The sequence below is a fragment of the Stegostoma tigrinum genome, chromosome 22 (assembly GCF_030684315.1).
Source record: "Stegostoma tigrinum isolate sSteTig4 chromosome 22, sSteTig4.hap1, whole genome shotgun sequence".
NCBI lineage: Eukaryota > Metazoa > Chordata > Chondrichthyes > Orectolobiformes > Stegostomatidae > Stegostoma > Stegostoma tigrinum.
In genome coordinates, this window is record NC_081375.1 from 40114025 (window position 1) to 40130090 (window position 16066).

Here is a 16066-nt window from a genome sequence, read left to right on the forward strand (position 1 = left end):
AGCCTGGAAATGAAACGGATTTAATATCCAGCAATTACTGGCCTAGTATCATAATGGGAGCACCATCACCAGTTGGAGTGGTCTCACCAGAATCTTAGGCAATAATTAGGGTCTCTCCAGAATTGTGTACATCCTGAGAATGGAATTAAAAGTTTAATTAATGGCAGACATATGGTTTGATATGCTGCTATTTTAATATAAATGTATTCCTGTAGATTTTACATGGGTTACCGTTTCGGAGAAATGCTATATCAATATCAACGTAACTGCCCCAACATCCACTTGTAATTCACATATCATTCAAAATAAAGAAGTGATTGACTTTATGGAACATCCCAATTCTTTGAACAGCATTCAAGTTTTCAATGCAACATAATTTTGGAGAGAAGTGGATGGTGTTATCTGGATAAACCAGCAGCCACCCTGTACTAACATGAATCCACAAACAGCAACAAATCACCCGCTTTATGCTGATGCTTCTTTCAGAACACTGGCTGATTGATTTTGTGAGGTCCTAATACTAAAGCCAACCATAAGTTACAATGGCAGACCTTTTAATGGACTGAATGCAATAGATGTAAGAAACTTTCATCTGTGGTTCATTGGAACGATGGTAAACTTAATTGGTGTTTGCTTGTTTTGCTGTTCACCAGTTATAAACAATTTTCTACCATTACCTCAGAATTTGACAGGACAGTAGCCATACAATTTGAAGTGCAAAATGATTTACTCTTCCAGATAAGTTTGATATCTTAACTCAAATATTCAGATTTTGTCTGCCGACACATCACTTTGCACCATGTTTTTAAAATACTTCCTGTAAAATTATCTAACAATCTGAAACAAACAAATGCGCTCAGTTTCCATTTACTTAATTTATGGCAATAGCAGAACATCTACAATAAATGTGAAGTTCTATATTTAACAATATAAACATATAAATTAGGACTTTCTCCTGATATTTATTACAGGGCAGTTTATTATAGTTATAAAAGTACAGAGAAGATGGGTTAACATTTCAAGTTCATCCTCTCTGTCAAACCAAGGCATAATTCAAACCAAAGAATCTGAGCCACACATGTTAACTGATTTTTTTTTTAGTCTTCTTCGAGGCTGATGACTTTATGTATTTCTAGCACTTCCTGACAGGATGTATGATTATTATCTCAATTTTACCTAGCATTTTGTTTTTACTTAAGAGGGGAAAAGTTCATAAATTTAGCTCAACAACCAACTGTGACTGAAATATTTACAGTAAATTATTCCTGAATTCAGGGTGCTTTCAAACTCCACAATGGGGTAATTACTGGAGAAGCATAAAGTGCTTTATAACACAGTGACCACTCTTTTGTCCCAGATTTTTAACTGAATTCAAAATTCACAACGGTAGGATTTGAACCCATGTTTCAAAACACCAGCTTGGGAGTGTAGTTTACTAATCCAGTAACAATCCCACTATACTCTTGTCTCCCCTCAGGGAGAATTTGGCCTGAAAGAGTGCTCACCTGCTCAGTAGCTAATTTCACAATACATTTTGGACGAGAGGGTCTCAACTTACTCGGGGTGATATTAGATCAGCAGAAATCTTGCACAATTTCAGTAAAATATGATAATTACTTTAAATCTGCTCCATTATGTTATTTCCTTTAAACCTGAATTAATGATGTGAACAAGTCAGTGCCAAACAAATGATGCAAGTAAACAAATTTCAAATGCTTCGGTTATTTGTTTGGAATAGTCCTTTCAGCATGCTGATTTTCTTTAAAATTACCTTTATTGTTTCTTTCAGCTCAGCTTTGATCTGAGGCTCTCACTTCCATGTTGGGCATCGTATCCAACAGGATCAAAGCCAAATGATGAATTCTTTGGGTCTTGAGCAACAATAGCATTGAACCTTCTCTACATGCCTAATGCCACCCTGAACAATCCATGAAATGATGTTCATAAAAAGATGCAGGAAGAAATAGATCTATCTCATTATTGCATGCTATTAATAATAAAGGAAATCACATTTCATAAATAGAAAGTTCTTTTGGGTAATGGTGACTTTTAACAGCCATATTTGGCTGGACCTGAGACACAGGCCCTGTAGGCTTGTGAATGAATCTGTTCCTGTTAGTGAATCAGATCAAAATGCATGATTAGTACATTCCCATATTTAAAATGACTGTTCAAACAGACTCATACTGAGAAAAAAAGCCAACTTTCACAACAGCTTGAACAAAATACTGCTCTAAATAGGTTGACTTCATCAATTCAGGTAAGGGAACATTTGGATTCCTGCAAAAGAAATGTATATTGCGATGGACATGAATGTTTTGCCGATTTCTACAATTTATTTTTCGTAAATGTGTCCAAAATTTACCCATATTCTTATTAGTTGAAGGTAGGAGTCCTGCATTGAAATAAACACCGTATTCTTCACCATTGTGAAGAAAAGAAATATTCAATATGATTTGTCTCTTCTAAAGTTCCAGTGGCTTGTTACACACCAGTGCTCTTGGGGCGACTTCATTTTATGTATACAGATGCACACGGAGTCAAGTTATCCTAGAGAATCTTTGTTAACGCACAGAGGAGCCAGATTAGTCTGAAGCTACAGTACAATGAGGGCCCACAAACCTCATCACATTGCAATGGTTTGGAAACAACTGTTACATGCCAGCAGGGTAGGGAGCTTCAAAGCTACTTGGTTCTCCTTTGCAATATTCAACCATGTATAACTGGCATAATATCTGTATACCAGAGGGATGTGTACTTCATTTGTAGAGAAGTAACTTGTTTGTTTTAGGGAGGAATCACAGACAATCTGAAACCTACATTTGTGCAAAGCATGTTCATTGACTTTTGCTTTTAAAATTGGTGTGCAGCTTTTGACCCTTGAAGGTGAGGACAGAAAAAGGCAACACATTGAACTTCTTTGGGTCTAATGGGTGCGGTGTTGTGCTTCTAAGTAATAACTTGGTTGAACAATGTGAACAAGCTGCTAATGACAGTACACAGTAATACTAGAAGGTTTTAAAACTGGATTAACTGAATGTTAAAGAAATTTAACCAGCAAGTTCGTAAACTGAATTGGCCTACATTGCACAAATCAGTGTTGAAATTTCTAAATTTCACCTCACTTGAACTCTCCATCATTTAGTTAAAAGCCATGTCTAAGGCTTGAGTTATTTGATATACCAGGACACTGGTCCCAACACAATCAAATTCAAGGCCATTCCAAAAGAAGAGCTCCCTGTTTCCCCAGGGTTGGTGTTTGAGTCCTATAAAATCAATACCATTTCACCCTGACCAATCTTTGAGCTGTGCATTGAACTCTCTAGCCTTTTGGAACAGGTTGCAATTTGCTTGCATCTTTTTACTCTCACCCCTGGCTGATAACCCTATCACAGAAGAGCTCCTTTCTGATCTTAGCCCCACCTACTGTCGTTGGTACCTATATGAGCCATGACAATTGGATTCTTCTCTTCCCATTCCAAATATATCTCCAGCCCCCCAGACCCCACTTAAAACAAAATGTCTTTAACTATGATGCCAAGCAGGCCACATGACCATAGGACACTGACTCATAGGAAACAGTAGCTATCCTTCAATTATAAGTCCCATAAGTTGGATTCCTGTACAGTCCCCAACTTGAAAGGCCTCTTGTTCTACAGTGCTGTGATCAGCTTGCTCATTCTCTATTCAGTACGTATTCCTATTCACAAAGGCTGCACAAAACTTGTATCTGTGAAACACATACAAAGGCTGAGGATCCTCCAGTGCTACCTTTTACCTCCTTTGTCTGTAGTCACACACTCCTGTCCAGTTCCTGATATCCAATCTGAAGTCTTTAAACTGAGGGCTTTGGCTGCCATTTTTTGTGATGATTGCAAGCCTGAAGTCAGATTCAGGGTGATGTAACACCACAGACTATGGATTCACCGTGATAGTCTGGTCTTAGACGTGCAATGACCATTTAGGAAATGCTGCAAGTGCCCACAGAATTATCTCAGCAGGAGACAGCGCCTTGAGGCAAGGGGATGGGGAACCAAAGAAAATGCGTTTTCAGTTAATCAAGTCACTCAAATAATTCAAACTCCTGCATTCAGAACAAAGTCCTACACTGTCTGACCTATGAGGAAGGTGATTTATCATATTTGTTTTCAGCTACCTGTGTTGTAACCTCCATTAAGAAACAGGTGAAATCACTTTATTCATGTTAGCCAGAATTCCTGGCTGGTTTCTTATTGCTGGGCAGTAATCTTAAGAGTTGGATGGTCATGACTGAACTAGGGTTCAGTGTAAATCCTGGTATTGTCTGTGACACATTTCCTTTCTAATATCAGATACTGAATAAACTTTAAATGCAATGAGTGGTGTGATGGAGCTGCCTAGTTCCTAAAAATGATCAAGTTCATGTTGGGTGCTGTGAAGTCCAGTTCATATTTTGTTTTACTATAAATGATTGCAGTTTTCCTGTGTATGTAGAACTGTGGAATCTGACAGCATGATAACAGACCATTTTCATAGTTGTTCACATGAGCTCACTATCCTGATACTCCTGTCCTTGCGTGTAATAGCATTCAATCTTCCTCCTTTTTCAGGCAAGTATCTCATTTCCTTTCAAAGAATTTGCCGACACTTTTTAACTGCTGTTAAATTCCACATTTTAATCACCTTCTAACAGTTTTGATTTCTAACTTTTATTTCTGTCCATGATTATCTTAAATTTGTTCCCAGTGTCTAATGGTAAATATTAATCAGTATTATCCAGTTGTAGTCCTTCATAAATATAGAAGAGTTTGCTCTGGAAATTCCATGAAAGGTTTATGAAGTCACCCTTCATATCTCCCCACTGCATCCTTGGTATTATTCCAATGAAGCAGTGCTGCATCTTCAGAACTGTTGTTCTATCCTTAGTGATTGGATGTTCAAACCTGAACATAATACTTGAACTGTGGGCTAATTTTGGTGTTAGACCAGTTATCATGACTTGCTTTCCTTTTCAGGAGTTATCTATGTTGCGGAGGTGGTGGTGTGTTGGGGCTATCACCAGAATAATTAATCTACAGCCACCAGACTGATGCCTTGGGGAGATAGCTTCAGTTCCCACCACTGGCAGACAGTACAAGTTGAAATCAATTCATAAAAAATGGAATAAAAACTGGTCTAATGGTAACCATTTAATTATTGTTTTTCAAAGCCTAATTGGCTCACTAAAGTCCTAATGGACACTTCAGAATCACAGCAACATAGTACATTTTCCCTGCTGAATCGGTAATAAGTCTGAACAGTGATAGCCACTTCCCTTGAGGTGGGCGGGGGTGGGAGTTTGATGAGGGGGATGAAAGGTTTCAATTTGCCTGTGCTGCTAATTTTAAACACATGAGTTTTCCCCAGTTCATTTCAACTTTTATGGGGACACTTAGAGCATATTTTCCCTCTCTATTCCGACTTCCACTTATTCCTTGAACTGACACCTGCTGTTTGTCAAACATCTGCTGAATTTGTCCACATTCTCCTGGAAGTATTGAAAATAGGTTTGTCAGATGTGCTGCTGTCAGTGACCTAATATACACTACAAACCAGGAAATATCAGCAGTATTTGAGCAAAAGACTACATTGCGTTGACTGAGCAGTATGAGACAGAGGTAAAAACACTGGTTGCAATGTCCCTGAATTGGCAAGGGATTAATCAGCAAAGCTTTCCATTCATGATAGCTTTCAGTCACTATTCCCAAGTGCACGTGTGTGGAGGCCCAACGAGTGTATAGTTGGGCCAGTGAAATGCCTGTCAGGACTTAACAGCTAGGTATACAGATGAAAAATAACTACTTGGGAACATGATAGTGAAAACTCACACCCTTGGAATCATACCTAGTGAGGGTTAGACTTTTGTGGCAGAAATCATTGTGCAAAAAAAAGGTTGTTTCAACAAACAAGTGAGGGATAATGAGCTCAAAACCATTTGCAGAATCAAACAGCCCAATTCTAATTATCTTGAGCTCAGCAAACAGGTACCTTTCAAATGCAATTGGGAGGAACTAACAGGAATGAAACAGTGTAAAATTAAATGTCAAATTCAAAATTTTGAGGAGATGCACAGGTTTGTTAAATTCTGTGCACCTCTTAAAGTGAGTCAACTCTCCCACATCTTTTATATTGAAATTAAGTTCAATTGCTACTCCATAAGCTGCTAGAATGGCTCATTACAGGAAAGGGATGCTATCATCCATTTGTGACCGGGTAGGACAAAACACAGATGTACTCTTGCAATCAGTTCTGTTAAGCCATCCTTCATCCAGTTAATGTGAATCTAAATTCCTCCGTCTTATATTAACATGGTTTCGTTTTAAATAAACCAATTACTTCTACAGCTGTTCCATAAAACTTTTACAAAGTGAAGTCAGAAATCCGTAGGTCTTTGCTAATGACTGAGAATGACAGAAAATGAAAACACTTTAGTGTGTCACAGTTAACAGCTGGGGAAACTTCATCTGCATTGCTTTCATTGGGGTTAAATTGTAAAAGATTAAGCAGAGTTTATGGCGTGCAGAAGTGTTAAATGTAATTAATGGGGTGATCCATGCAGCTATGTTTTGGTGTAAAGCAAAGATTTTTAAAAAATTAAGTTAAAATGCTTATGATTAATGGCCATGGCCTCAATAATCGTTCATGTAACAGAAAGTGTGTTTGTTAAAACTCCTACTGTAGCAGTTTTAATGGAATCTCTGTTGGATGGCTATGTCCAGTGACTATTATGTCGTGAATATGAAAAGTGTTATTTCCAGATTGGCCTCTAAATTTTAGATTAAACATTTAATAGCTTTACTGAAAAATGTCCCTGGGTGAAGAGGAAAATAAACAAATAAATGTCTTTAGATAACAATAGGGTGTTTTCCCTTATAGGGGAATGTAGAACCAAGAAACACAATTTAGAATCGTAGAATCCCTACAGGTCAGAAAGAGGCCATTTAGCCCATCTGGGCTGCACCAACCCTCCAAAAAACAACTTACCCAATCCCTACCTGTATTTACCATAGTTAACCCACCTAGGCTAAACACTATGGGTCTGTTTAGCATAGGCAATCCATCTTATACTCTCATCTTTGGGCTGTGGGAAGAATCCCACACATGTGGGGAGAGCATGCAAACGCTAAACAGACAGTCACTCAAGGATAGAATTGAACAGAGGCCCCTGGTGCCATGAGGCATCAGTGCTATTCCCTGAGCTACCATGCTGCCATTTTAGGGAACCATTTAAGGACCTCTAATTTACAACAGAAACGAGAAATTTTTCTCTCTGAGGGTCTCTAGTCTGTGAAATCCGCTTTTCTAGTGCTCACTGATGGCTGAATCTTTGAGAACATATTCAAGGTTGAGTTGAATAGATTTTTGATTGACAAGGCTTTCAAGTTTGTTTGACAGGAAAGTGGAGCTGAAGCCACGGATCAGATGAGCCTGATTTCTTGGAATGACAGAATAGGTTCCGAACAGCCTGTGTTTTTTCTGAATTCGTACATAAGTGTTTACTTTGTCCGTTGCTCTCCTTTTGCTAATGTGGAGCTGAACATAACTGGGTGTATTTTGGTCTGGGGCTCTTTGAGATTTTCTGCTGCTTGCTGGAACAAAGAAGGTTGGCAGAAATTTTCCTCAGGGCTCATTACTTAGCCTGAGTCATTGGTGCTGGTCAACAAATTGTGGATCTGGATGAACACAGCAGGCCAAGGAGCATCTCAGGAGCACAAAAGCTGACGTTTCGGGCCTAGACCCTTCATCAGAGAGGGGTATGGAATAAATAGGGAGAGAGGGGGAGGCGGACCGAAGATGGAAAGAAAACAGGATAGGTAGAGAGGACAGTATAGGTGAGGAGGTAGGGAGGGGATAGGTCAGTCCAGGGAAGACGGACAGGTCAAGGAGGCAGGATGAGGTGGTAGGTAGGAAATGGAGGTGTATGGAAGGGATGGGTGAGAGGAAGAACAGGTTCGGGAAGCGGAGACAGGCTGGGCTGGTTTTGGGATGCAGTGGGGGGAGGGGTCAAGCTGGGCTGGTTTTGTGATGCATTGGGGGGAGGGGAAGAACTGGGCTGGTTTTGGGATGCGGTGGGGGAAGGGGAGATTTTGAAGCTTGTGAAGTCCACATTGATACCATTGGGCTGCAGGGTTCCCAAGCAGAATATGAGTTGCTGTTCCTGCAACCTTCAGGCGGCATCCTTGTGGCACAGCAGGAGGCCCATTATGGACATGTCGTCTGAGGAATGGGAGGGGGAGTTAAAATGGTTCGTGACTGGGAGGTGCAGTTGTTTGTTGCGAACTGAGCAGAGGTGTTCTGCAAAGCAGTCCCCAAGACCGCTTTGCATTGGTTTCCCCAATGTAGAGGAAGCCACACTGGGTGCAATGGATACAATATACCACATTGGCAGATGTGCAGGTGAACATCTGCTTGATATGGAAGGTCATCTTGGGGCCTGGATTAGGGGTGAGGGAGGAGGTGTGGGGGCAAGTGTAGCATTTCCTGCGGTTGCAGGGGAAGGTGCAGGGCGTGGTGGGGTTGGAGGGGAGTTTGGAGCGGACAAGGGAGTCGCGGAGAGAGTGGTCTCTCCGGAAAGCAGACAGGGGTGGGGATTGGATGTCTTGGATTCTTCACTGTCTGCAGTTCCCATTATCATTGGTGCTGGCCATGCCTTAACTTACTTAAAACAATAATATCAGGCAGTTGTTCACAGACACTTCAATCATGGAGATTTGGAGAAGGGTCAGATTGGAGTGAGCTATCTGATTGGAGGATGATGATGCAGGGTTAATCATAACCACCGTGGAATCACACGAACCTCTTTTGAAATCCATGCAAGTACTTTTAAGAAAGATTTTGACCTAGTTTCCACTACCACCCTCGAGGCTGCTGAAGAGTCCTGCAAGGTTCTAGGTTCTATCCAAAGTGTTAGCAACAAACTTTTGAGAAAATGTCTTTATCAGACATTGTATCCTTAATTTCCACCATCAAAAGACCCAACCATTACCTTCTTTATCCACTAAAGTTGCCTAAAACTGAGCCCCAATTGGACAAATGTCCATGCTGATTTTTGTGCTGCCTAATCTAATTTAAATCTCAACCTAAGTTTGGATAAAGAAGGTAATGGTTGGGTCTTTTGATGGTGGAAATTAAGGATACAATGTCTTAACAATGAACACATTTTTTCCATCTAATAGAATTGTTCCCCGATCAATTTGTTTTGCCACAATCTTAACTGATGCAAATTCAGACTTCAGATAACCAGGGATGACTGGTTCAAGCTTTTGAATCCAAGCGCCAGTCTTAAAGAAGCTGGAAAATAATTGTTGCGTAAAGGATGAGATTTGGAACATATGCACTTTCCATCCTCACTTCAAATGTTAATGTCAGAATGCTGCATATGAACTGAGGCATGGCCAGATGTCACAAAGAGGAGTCCCAAAGAAAACTACATTAACTTCAATACTCGTGAGTTTAAATTCCATTACTTTTAAAAAATGGAAGACCTTGTTGCATTCGTAAAATGGATAAGATCATTCAAATAATTGTATTTCCTGAAGTTTCTGAGCCCCCTACATTGTGTAGACATTCCCTTTAATATGACGCATTGTCTAAGTGATGAGCTTTCTTCTGAGACAATAGCTAGTCATGGACAAATCAAACATCAAGACCTATTGTTCTAAAATGAGGCTGCAATGCTTTTCCAGTTACCTTGTCGTCTCGCAATGGAAACTCTGGCGCTAGCGGTGAAACTACATTGTTAGCTTAACAAGCTTCCAATTAGCCCACTGAGCTGGGCCATCAGCACCTGAAGGTGACAGAATTATTTAAACATACCATTCTGGGATGCTTAGCCTGTTGCTGTTTGACCTCCCGAAGGTGAGCAGGACTCCAGACTGAGATGGCAGCCTGCCTTGGATTCTCCATCTCAGTCTCTAAATTACTGGCCTTTTACTTAGAAGAAGGAACCTACTAATTCCAGCTCAGTAAGAATACTACCATCTGACCTGATCTTGGGAAGTGTAACTTACATGAACTGATATTTTAATATTTCTGGATTTACCAAAACTTGTAATTATTAGCCTAGCTGCTCTACTGTGCTATCTTCCTTTATTTCCTGAGTGTTTGTGCATGGGCTAGCAAAGTAATTCCCCCACCTTTTGGATGTTTTGTTAATCAACTCAATCTTTTATTTAAAATAGGTTTTTGCTAGGTTTATTTCAAAAACTGAAGTCTAAAATCCAGGACTTGGGGAACACCCTTCGGTCCACCTGAGGAAAAAATGGGAATAAAAACAAAAAGAGTAAATCAAACAATAACACACTTAGATTGGGCTTAAGAGTGGACAAACTTTCTTAATTTAACTCCACCCTCATTCCTCTTGTACTCATGGCAATTGTGATTAATATAACTGCCAGTGCCTAAATTGCCACTGAATGTGAATGCCTGTGCGCTATGGAGTTTAAAGCATTTGTTCATCAAGACTAAGTTGTAATAAACTCCTAATCATGTTAGTTTTGTTCTCTTCTTGTTAGGTGCCTAGAAGGGCAGCCCGTCTCATTTGGGAGATGAATTAGCAACTTGTAAATTGACTTTTCTTCTATGAATTCTAACAGATGGATCAACTGATTCACCTCCACCTGCAGTTTCACCTGAAGCCATTCTTCAGCCGGATGGAGATGGCAACATCATAACAAAGCAAATCCATGTTCAGATCACTTTCAGTTCTTGAGTGCACCTGATTAACAGAGCACAGAGCGTTTGTTTTAGGATGCAAGTCATTGCTTTTAAATCCATTGACCTAGTTTTCTGACTGTGAGCCTTTCACATTACTCGTACATTTGATAGAAAACCCTTTTGAAGCCTGGGAATTATCATATGATTTTGTCATAATTATATATCCTAGAGCACTAAATTATTTCATTATTTTAATATACATTTGCACATTGACCATAGTACATAGCCCTCATTAATTTAAGTCAGGTTACGATAGAGTAATATATTTACTTTACTGAAAATAAGCTACTGAATTCAAAGCTTTGTAGAGGCTTCTTCCATGTTGTCCCAGTATACTGAACATCCCTGAAAAGGTCTCATTCTGTTTACTATAACCCCATTTGATGAGTTAGAATTCTTCAAGGGCTCTCCTGATCATTTGCCGTTTTACTGGGGCCTTTGCAGATCCTTCGCTGTGATTACACTGGACAACTGAGAGTAGCCACATGTAAAATCAGTCCGCATTATGGCCTGTCTCTGTGTGATGCAATCTTCGCCTCTGTTTAGATAGATGCAGTTGCAATGATGCTCAAACGTTTCAGAGCTACCCTTGTCAAGACCGCCCACATGATGAGCTTCCCATTCACTAGCTTACACACCCAATCCATCTCCCCTGTCGCAGGCTGCTTTACAAACTATCCAAAGTTGCTGAGGTTTCCTCAGTAATACCTCTCAAACTTATCGACTCAGCTGCAAAGAAAGTGAACGGTAGCATATATATAGGGACACTGCCTACAAATCAGGTATCACTGAGTTGGACATATCTTGTCATGCCTGCAAAGTCCTCCAGATGACAGCTTTGTGGGCAATATCTTGACCCCACAGGCTGCTTACTAGATGAGACTGATCACAACCTTCTCATGGGCGACCACTGTTATATCTAATATGGTCCTTACTATGTTTTGGGAAAGTATGTGTTTTATAATTGAGTTAGGATTGTGGACTTAAACACAGTAGCTGGTCGTTAGCATGTTCTGTGTAGGTGGGCTATGGCTGGAATGATCAAACTTCCTCTCCTGTTTGTGTCACGCTGTTCTTGACTTTGGTTAGGAGAATTGCTGAATACCAGCAGTAATGTTTTAAATATTTAAGAATATGAGCTTACTCCTGGCAGTAGGAAATGATGAACTTAAATGTTTTTCTGGCAGCAGTAAGCCAATAGCACACTCCCAGAGGAGCCTCTAGACCTTCATGCGCAGAAGAAAATATGTTGGAAAACACAAGCAATGTTTACTTTAAAAAGACCTTTGCTTTCTCACGAAATGAATGAGAGAGAGAATTGATTCAGCAGCCTAGTCCTGCCAGAAGCCAATTGAAGTGTCTGGATGGTTATACTAATTATTTGTAAAGATGTCCCCACTAAAATGACTCTTCCATTTCACTACAGTATATCAAATCAAGTTGCACAGTTGCAAGATTTGTGAAAATGTGGCAGAGTATGAGAAATGCATTATACTATGAGGGATTGCAGTCGCCTTGAATGAATGGACTCTCGTCACCAAAATAAAAATGTAGCTGGCATTTGATATGTTTTTTGACTCTCATAAGACTATGAATGGAAACATTCTTTGGTTCCATGTGATTTAATTCTGCTGAGGAATCTGAGAGTCACAAGCTCAGATTTATCGATGTTACAGTAAAAGAAACCACATGCAGATTGTGGAAATTTAAGACTTGAGGGCTTTCCTGTAATGTGGTCACGTGGAAAGCCAAATAAGTTGTATCAGAGCCTTTGTTTCCAACTAATGAATGACTTTCACACATGTTGAGGAAACACAGTTACTTCCTGACCGCAAACACATGACCTCCATGTCAGATCACATGACACGAGGAGGGTTACAAACACCTGACGTGACCTGTTGTCAGCCAATAAGCTGCTGCATGGAGCATGCTGGGATGAGCAAGTGTAGCAGTGAGAAAGGTCAAAGTGAAAAGCATTTGTCCAATGCTGTCAAAAAAGGAATGGTAGTGCTTTATTTGTGCAGTGTTCCTGTCACCACTTATATCGGCTTTAAAATCCAGCACCACTGACACTTTGTAGTGAAGTAAATACAGGATTTGTGAAATGTTATTTTTAACCATTCTGAAGACTTATTCCATAAGAAAATCATTAAAAGGAATATCCTTCTATGTTTTAATTTTGCACTTAATTAGAAAATGAAGAACACTGAAAAAATATGGACATTCTTGACAGCAGTTAGATCTTCTTTCCTTCGCCAGTACCAGATGCTCATGGAATCATGTGGATTATAGCTGAGAATCAACAAGGTAACCTGAAACAACATAATCGTTCAGAAAAGTATTTCTGAAACATCAAGTACTGTGACTCTAACTAAACAAAGAAGCAGTACGCCATCAAGGTGTTACTTTCACTTGAACTAACCAAACATTTTTCAAAAAGCAAAATTGCATGAATCTTAAATGGCTCAATGCATCACAGGTATCCGCTAATCAGATTTACATAGTTAGACTTAGGCCAAAACAGAACAGACTTGGACAGATCAGCTTTCAAAAACAACAGCCTCACCAGACAGACGTCACCGGGAGTTAAAGGTTTGCTGACAGTTTGTGTACATGTTCCCCTCGTTGGTCTCTTCCTCAGTTTCAAGGGCACCCCCTTCCAGCTCTTCACTGGAAATACTTTCTCTGCTCCTCTACAGCACGCTGCAGTAATGGCAAGAAGAAGGGTCTAGGCCCAAAACATCAGCTTTCCTGCTCCTCTGATGCTGCTGTGTCCATCCAGCTCTACACCTTGTTATCTTAGATTCTCCAGCGTCTGCAGTTCCTACTATCTCTGCACTCATTAGTAGTTGAGCCTGGGTCACAGGATTGTTGCCTGCTGTGGTTTCAGTTTCTCCAAGCACCAGTAACTCAGACCTAATGCGAGCTTCAAATGGTTTCGCCAGTGCTGTATGTATTCAAAGCTGGCAATCCATCCATTTGTGATGTACAGAGAGAATTGCCTTAGAGACTGTGACATCATAAGTAGTTAACCTGCCAAATGTTCTCACTGCATTTTCTTCCTCCAATCTACTTGAACAAATCTCCAACAAAAAATGAAAATCTCAGCCTCCAATAGCATTCCTCTCTGTCCTCAGGCCCACTGAATGGCCACAGGCCCAGCAATCCACTGGAACTGCGTGCATTCCCACCTGACAGTGACAGCGAGGGTGATGTGAAATGTTACGAAGCACGACAAACAGCTGTCTGCCTTTGCTGGGATACCACATCACAACGTTAAACTTGCCATGAATGGACAGACTTTCTTCAATTGCACCAGGTTTAATATTTCCCAAACAGTAAGCAGTTGCCCATTTGCATGTTGAAAATTCTACGCACAACCCCGAGAATATAGAAAATGCAAGGCAGCCAATCCAAGAGATTCTGGTACGAGGACTGAGCGACATTTTTGAATGAGAAACCCCAATCACTGATGACTTTATATCCAGTTTTATGTTGCTCTTTTTGTTCAGTTCTGCCAGGCTAACAATCTCCTTCTCGCAGAAGATCTCAAAAACATCGGTGTCCTAATGAAGCTCCAATTGAAATACATTACTGAAGCATTACCCATTTGGATAGGGCTTAGGTCATACCCCTATTCAAAACCATGTTGGTTACATTTCAGTGCATAAAATTTATTGGACTTGCACTGTTCCTGCTTATACATAGAACCAGCCGTAGGACAGATACTGCCCCATTACTGTGTTAGTCTAGAAATCTAAACATGTGACAGAGCCTGACATTATCACCAAGCAATAACATTGACTCGGACTTGGCAACCTTATCACTTTGGGAATTGTCTTCACATTGAATTATCAATTTCTCACCTATTCTTGGTACTGTGGAGACTTGTTTAAGTGTAATTTTTGAATGAGAAGCCCTGATCACTGATGATTTCATATTCATGTTAATGTTGCATTTTATGTTCAGTTCTGTTGGGCAAAGAGTCTCTTGCTGGCAGAATATGTAAAATATCACTTTCCATGGTTGTGTAGAGGGTGAAACTTGTTTTGTGTAATGGTACTTGTCCTTAACGCAGTGATAAATAAAGATATAGACTGTGACAAGAATTTGAAAATACTTAATGAATGAGGTAATATTTTATTAGTTATTCAGGCATAAAATTTAAAGTAAGAAAGTAAAGTAAAAAAGTTTAACATTACCTGCTCTAAAATGTATTCTATTCATGCCATAGCTTGTTCGATCACTGATTTTTTTTTTTCAAGCCTTAAAGGAATGAAAACAAGGAAATTAAACAGCCACTTACTTGTATGGGAGGTTGTTTTGCAGAGTAGTGCTACGTTACCTCTTATATGTCATAAAGTGTACAAACTCATGTAGCATCGGGTTTTCCCCAGAGGCAGACATGGACCAGTTATCTTTATTTTCTACAGTGAACTTCGGGTTTATTGTGCAGCTCTGAGGCATTAACAGATTATCTTTACAGGATTCAGCTTTGCTCTGAGCTATTATTAGAAATTGTTTCCTGTGTCTGAGGTTATGGTAATACCATTGTGCACTGATGTTGGATTGGCTATTGATGAGATATTGGTTGCCATGGCGACTGCTACGGGAAATGTACAGTGAGGAGTAGGAGTAGCATTAATGTATGAAAAGGGCATTAATTACCGTCACATGAACCTACTACCCTGACTGCATTCTTGCTGCCTAATTCTTTTGCAGTTGAGTGGTAAATACCAATTTAGATTGTTAATCACTCATATTATTGCACTTCATAAAAGTATAAGGGCATAAAATTAGGAGAGGAATTGGTTATCTACACATGATATCATTTTGCCAAAGGATGTGTTTACAAAAGTGAGGAATTCAAAGCATTTTAATTATACTGGTCAATTTCCCTTTGTATTGCTCTCAGCTAGTCATTGTTTTGCAGTTTGTTTCTAATATTACTTTGCTAGGCAAATCCACCTAATTTTAGTAACTCATAAATAATTAAGGTCAATCGCATTACTTGTAACTTCAGCCACACGGGGAAATCACTGCCTCTCTTTCTAATGACTGTTTGGGATCTGTAGTGAAGCATGACAACTGGGAATGGTATTTCTGTCTGAGTCAGAGCCTCAGTTTCAGGGTGCAGCCTGCCACAGACAGACTGCGACAATCCAGTGTATAGAAAAGACAGGGATGGTAGTAGGTGCTCTCATGCCACCAACTGCTGGGAATATCACACAAATCACCCCTAATTAGGATAATTAGTGATGTTTAAAGGAAAAATACTGAGGATGCTGGAAATCTGAGACAAACGCAAAGGATGTTGTAGAAACCCCACCAG

At 39.9% G+C, this 16066-nt stretch overlaps 1 protein-coding gene and 1 long non-coding RNA gene across 2 annotated transcripts in view; one reads left to right on the forward strand and one right to left on the reverse strand.

The window, feature by feature from the left end:
• LOC125463877 (heparan sulfate glucosamine 3-O-sulfotransferase 3A1-like) overlaps positions 1-16066 on the forward strand; it is a 147736-nt gene that overhangs the window by 102147 nt on the left and 29523 nt on the right. The window lies entirely within an intron of this gene.
• On the reverse strand, positions 12925-15177 carry LOC125463878 (uncharacterized). The gene is made up of 3 exons (XR_007249925.2): positions 15080-15177; positions 14937-15000; positions 12925-13046 (listed from the first exon to the last, which is right to left on the reverse strand). It is a non-coding gene; the product is annotated as an uncharacterized LOC125463878 (long non-coding RNA).